Below are 6,918 nucleotides of genomic sequence, written 5' to 3'. Positions count from 1 at the left end.
GTTAAAGACTTTCACTTAGCTTTTCCCAACTGCGCCCCTCAATTTGTTTGACAAACTTTATACCCGTAATGTCTAAATAAATCAGTGATAAAAAGCTCTATGTCCCAAAAGACTGCAAAAGGCATACACTCATTTTAAATTTTCAGTGTTTGATCTCACTGTTATCACATTTAGATGGCACTGGCCTCAGATTTCTGATTGCATTACTGCATAAAGTGTCTGTGCAATTGTTAAGATTTGAAAACCAGTTTGTTTCCTCCCCTTTAAAATAAGCAGATTGTGCGTGATATTTGCAGTATGAGAATGGCCATGAATGAATGTTGAAGTAAAGTAAAAATTGTAATACTGAATATTATTTAAAGTGAACCTCACTCGTGGTGGGTGATTTGGACAAAAATTGCACGATTTATTTAAAAATAAAATCACAACTTAGGTTTTATCATGATCTTATGTATATTTTTGATAATACAGTTCAAAAAAATGGAAAAAAGAGAAAGAAGACAAAAAAACCTTTGTGAACAACTACTTTTAATTTACATAGAAGCAGTTTTGTTAATATGTGCAAAGAACATAAACATGCACATGAGATGTGGAAGGGCAATATAAGAGAAGTATTTGAGCAGGTGTTTGAACCTCTTGTTTATTGACTGTCTTGAAAGGAACATGATTGTAATGTTGCCATCCAATGTGCGAACCATATAAGAGAAAACTTTGCAAATTCCTTTTTCTGTGCCTTATTATTTGGGGAAAAGTTGAACCAGTCCCATATAATGGAAGTAGAGATTTTTTAAACAACCAACTTCCCAGTTTGGCTCTAAGCCATGGCTCCACATGCAGCTCCCGCTACACACATAAACAAGGAGGCAGGTAAGCAAGTTCAACAATACAGATTGTTCGTTATGATTGGTTGGTCAGGTTGGTGGATCAGCATAGAACTGCAATTCATAGAATGTGACCCATACTATCTATACAATCTCCTCACTTTGGCATATCATCTACACTGTTTAAACCTTCAAAATCTAATATCCTCATATTGCATGCCCCTACACCTCCTCAAATTGCTACAAAGAAAATTTAGAGAACATAATGAATAAGAAAGAGTTAAATCGATTTTAAAAATAATAAATGACCAAAAAACATGAGAAAGTTGTCTTTTTTTTACTGATTGACCTATCCTCCCTGACAAAGAAGGACCCACAGTCGGATTCACTGCAGATTATGCTCATAACAGCTAGAGTAATTTTCCCAGCTTCTCTGCCTGAAAAGCTGAAACTGAAAAATAAGGTAGGACTGTAATGATTTATTAAAACCCAACTTTGCAGAACATTGAGGTAGAAAAAACAGATCTCTCCCACCCACATGAGTAAAAGATGCACACTTTCAGGCACATCTTCTTTGAGGATCTGCCCTGCAAATGCAACACGTTTGTACATATTTTAAGACAAGTAAACCCTTTGAAGGTCAGGCCCTGTAATATTTTAGGAAGTTACCATTTTTCGTTTTTCTTTTTTTTTTTTTTGCTTTTACTCTGTGACCATATGTGGTGAATATTTGTTTTTTTTACCTTCAGTCAATGGTTGATTACTAAAAATCCAATCATGCCTGCCTTAACTTTCTTTCATCTCACTAATCTCACTACCCTGTAATTTATTATAAGAAAATAACATGTACAGTAACTGTTTTAAATCCGAAATTGCTCATTGTCACAGGCAAAACATACCATTTCTTTTTATTTTTCGCTGATAAGCTGTTAGAAAGGACAGAGCCAAGTCAGCCCTGTACCTTTAACTCTAGAAAGTGTCAAAATGAGCTCATCTGTGAAAAGAGTGGCACATTCCCAGAAGAATTCACGGTGAGTGATTATGGGTACTCAGGAGGATTGTTGAATCAAGCCCTTGTTTTCCTTCATTCCTATTGGCTTTTTGCTCTAATGTTGAAAGTGTAGGTTAGGCATGGTTAGATGGAAACACAGAAGTAGACATTTTAAGGGATAGCATCAGGATCATTCTACATTATTGATGTGTTGTACATGAAGGACTGTGAGTTTTGAAATATGCATCATCTGCTGTATTCTTTACCTAAACAGCATTTGAAGGTGTAGGCTGTTAGAAAGCATCTCATATGGGATGTTTTTCACTTGTGTGTAAAGGAGTTACAGTGTTTACAAATATTTTTCTTGACATCCTTTGATGTTCGGAAGCAGCTTGATAATAATACAATGGGATCATTAATCTTAATGCTTCAATACAACCACAATGCTTATATATATGTAGTCTCTACAGTGCAATAAAGCCAAACAAGACAAAGAGTATGATCAAAAGTAAGACTTGGTTTAGAATTTGATAAAGAAAGTGGCTTTCTCCGCTTTTTGTCACAAGAACAATATATTTTTAGAGATTTTATTTAATATATATCAACACAAACTAGTATATAAGGATAAATTATCTTTAGGTTTTCCTTTCTCTCCAGCTACAGTTTTAAGTATTTTTAGGTACTAACCAATGGCTAAGACTGAGTCATACTGGATAGAGAGAGAGTGTCTGTAAACCAATTTTAAAGTTTTATAAAACATACAGAAAGCTCTTTTTATGCTAAATTTAATTTACTCATTAGTACAGTTTGATTAGCAATTGTGGCCTGTGTAATAATTTTTGGGCCAATAATGTTGCATGTACATGCTTATTCCTAATAGCAATCCTTAAAGACAACAATCATTCTAGCTTGCATATTTTGGACTGGTTTGAAAAATCAGACACATGTATGTAAGAGGAGAACCTGCACACAGCAAGAAAGACTTTAGACTGAGATCCAGAACCTTCCTCCTGCAAGTTAAAAGTTCTGATATCTGTGCCTCCATACAGGCCACTTGCAGCTTAATTAATTGATTGTTTTCATTGTTTCATTGTTTGTTTGCTTGGTTCTTTCGTTACATAAAAAGGAATAGGTGTGTTAAGAATTCCTTACCTTGCAAGCAAGAGGAGTTATCACGAGATTTGTGAATTCACAAACTCTCGAAAATACACCTTGCCAGAAGCCAACGAATGCATTAGCCTTGATCCATAAATGTTTCCAACAAATGAAATACAGTGATGTGTATGATGTCACCACGTCAACCAAAAGTGGCAGGCTGAAGCAAAACAAACATGCCTGTTGTTTTAGCTGGAATGCCCTCTAGTTCTTCTTGAAAAACTAGCAAAAGGACTCAGTTTTTCCCTTTGTGGATGGGATAAATGTTTGCACGTTCCTCCCTATCGAATTTGGTGAGAGTTTGATTTATCAGTTACCTCCACTAACAGTGAAACAAATCAGCAATGTGAAACTTTACTCAATTGCTTCTGCTGCTGTGATTGGCTAAAAGATCGATACGGGAGGCAGGTGCCACTTGGTGATTTACATAATTCAGCTCAAAGAACTGTGCTGAATGTCCATCCCTTTTGCAAACCCTTTCCACAGGAGCCTTTCCAGATGCATACTGTGTAGAATTCAAATTGGATTACACATAAAAATCTGGCTTATGCAAAGTTAAGGAATTCCATGTATTTATAAAACAAAGAACTTGACCAATATACTACATCCTAATGCATTCCAGTATACTACATTAGCATTTGAGGTTACCATTTTTCATAATGTTTTAAAATAGACAGTTTCATACATTATCCATAGAAGATCATACATATTATATGTAGGCATGTTAAAATGAGTCCTCTTAAAGAATGTGAAGGAGTGCATTTCTCATTTCAATTATTCCTAGCGTTGCTTTTTAGTAGAAAGTACTAGTAACAGATGCTTTAAAGTAGTGTTTAGGTCCCGGATGCTGATTTTACACTTGAAAGAGAAGAATCTTCTTAGATCCACTGATGCTGAATGTTGCTGATGTAGTTTCAAACAAGTCTTAATAAGAGTGTGTTTGTATTGCTCTTGAATGAATAAGATTCTAATGAGGCACTACGTATATGAAGCAGAAAGTGGTTTGGCATTGATTTGATTGAGCAGATCTGCTGAGGTTTTTGTTTGTAGAAACACAATGCATGTAACCCTCCCCCTCGTTCCTTCCACTTTTATTTTTCAATCTCCTCCTTGGAAGATCTGGTGTTTAAAATTCATATTTAAGGAGAGCATAAATAAAACATATTTAGTATTTGCATAAGAAATGCAAAGTTTCCTATGCTTATGTAACATTACCACATAATGTAACTCTGCAGGAAATATGTTACCGATATAAGCAAAATTATGTATGCATGGAATAGAAGGATCTACAGTGTCTAGTTTTGTGCATCTACATTCAGTGCTCTGGGAAGGATCTCAAGGATGCTCAGTTTAATTGACTTTATAGCTCTTTTCTTTTGGTATTAAGTATTAATTGATTTAAGAACCTACATTTTTGATAATGCATGAGGAAGAAATTACAGACTCCCTTAAAATAATTAAGATGAGAGGAAATTAGCTGTTTTTTATGTTTAAGGGACAAATGGAGGTAGCTGAGATTTTTTTCACTTATGCTTTGAACAATTTGACAATCAATCAGCGCTTTTCATTCATTAGATATCTGTAAGAAAGATCGAAAAAGACAATCATGAAATACAAGAATATCTAATCACAGAATTATGAAAGCAAGTCAATAACGTGAGGGATGATAAAGTCTGCTTCAGTCATTGGTTATGCAAACTGAACAAGTCTGTAGAATCACATTGAGATGAAAGATATTTGCTCTAAAGGTAAATCCATTGACAGAGTAGCAGAGGAGTGCAAAAACAACACACAATTCATATGCAGCTATTTGTGAATTCCAATTAAACATATGAATAACTGTTAGTCTCACACATGCAGAAGATTGGGATGAAATACTTTACTGTGCCAGCTGGTAATCCAACTTATCTAAATAACTGTTGGGAGGAAGTTGACGGCTGTTTGCTCTTGAGGAGGGATAGAGAGAGAGTCAAGCACTTGGTGCAGTTTGGCCAAACAGAATTTATACCAATTTGGATGGTTTGGTATTCTGAACATACCATGAAAAAGGGAGGATTAAACTAGACTATACCTAACTGGATCTAACAGTGAATATTTAATCATATTGCAAAAAATCAAAATGAATTAAGCTGTATTTGATATTTTATTGTTTGGCCTAAGATGGAAAATCAGGACTAAACTGTTCAAGGAAAGCAACACACTGGTAAAAACCCAACCTGCTACACAACTCAAAGCCATATTTAGGTTGTAGCTCTCAACTGGCCACTTTGAATGTAGATATCACACTTTTCTGGTTAAAATGGGCAGGTTCTCCTAGAACCTTGGAGCCACAGTGTAAAATAAAATCTCCTACCTGTGAAACTAGCATTTTAATCCTCAATGACATAAAGAGCAGCTCTAAGTTTTCTGTCTGAGCTGCTGCAGAGAAGAATTCTTAGCCCAACATCCCCCAAGAAAAGACCCTGCTTGCAATCATGCTGAGTGACAAAGCTTCCACTTTCATAGCATCACTGATCAGCCCATGATGGACCAGTCAAGAGCAGGAACCTACCCAGGCTACTTTTATGAAAGCATTAGGAATGCTCTTCTTTGTTCATCAGACCTGAATACTGACTGCCGTATTGGATGTATCCCGTGTACGAGAACTGTCCCCATAAGATGTTGTGTGTTTAAAAAAACAAAACGTTTGTTTTGGTAAGGACAGCATTAATATTTTATATATATATATATATATATATATATATATATATATATATATATATATATATATATACACACACACACAAATATATACACATATATAAGAGGCCCCTGAGACAATCCAGCACTAACTGCATGGTGTAAGGCTGTCAAGGAAAGCTTACAAGTGGCTGGAATAGTATACAGCAGATCCCGGGAAATACACCAGACATCTCGGTCCAGAAGAGTACAGTTCTAGGAATAGCAAATATGCTGTGCAGAACCCTCAAGCTTGGAGGAAAAAATGGGGGAAGACTGCCCGCGATGGATGAGATAAGAGTTTCTTTACATTGGTTCTGCACCTTAGTTTGCTTTTTTTTTTTATCTCTGCTTTCCCTTCGTTACCTGCATATTAAAAGAAATGTATATTTTGTCTTTTAAAAACATCACTCACCTAAATGACTGCAAAGGATGGGATTTATGTCTACTATATCTTTTTTATGATTTCATGAATATCTGTACATTTTTCTATATGCTGAAACTACATTTATTAAGAAATAAATAAGAAACAAAAACAGTACTCAAAGGGCTGAAAGGTGGGGGAGTGGTTAGCACTGTTGCCTTGCTGCAAAAAGGTTCTGGGTTTGATTCTTTTTGCATGGAGTTTGCACAGGACAAGTAATTTTTGAACAGGAGGTGCTGTGAAAATGTCTTTGTTTTTTTTTTGGAGAAAAGACCTATGAGCCTATTGGCCTATTTAAAATACAATTAAACTAAGTAATTAAATAGACTGAGATTTACTACTTTATTGTCATATACACTTCAGTGCACACAACCAGGGTTTGTAACACATAGACAGCATCAGTTCAGAATATATGTGCTATTAATTAAACTTCACAATAACATAATAAAGTAGATTTGGTCAGCTGCCATCAACCTGAGTCACTGTGTTTATGTCACACGTGAATCTATTAACTCCAAAATCCTTTTACGCAAACCACAAGGAAATAATTATATTATTAAACAATTTAAATGTTATTGAACAGTTCTCCACATCCATTACACAAAGAACACAAGATCAAAATAACACTCTAGAATACCATGGTTACTTTAAACTGCACAAATAGATATTCAATTGCGCTGCAGCACCATGCTCTAACTTTGAGCTACAGGCAAGGTGCCCTGGTTATAGGCAGAGATGGAAAAAGTACTCACTTTCAGTACTTGAGTAAAAGTACAGATACTTGTGTTAAAAAATACTCTGGTAAAAGT

This window comes from Cyprinodon variegatus, unplaced genomic scaffold, assembly GCF_000732505.1.
Source record: "Cyprinodon variegatus isolate N-32 unplaced genomic scaffold, C_variegatus-1.0 Scaffold460, whole genome shotgun sequence".
Classification (NCBI taxonomy): domain Eukaryota; kingdom Metazoa; phylum Chordata; class Actinopteri; order Cyprinodontiformes; family Cyprinodontidae; genus Cyprinodon; species Cyprinodon variegatus.
This window is presented reverse-complemented; position numbering follows the sequence as displayed.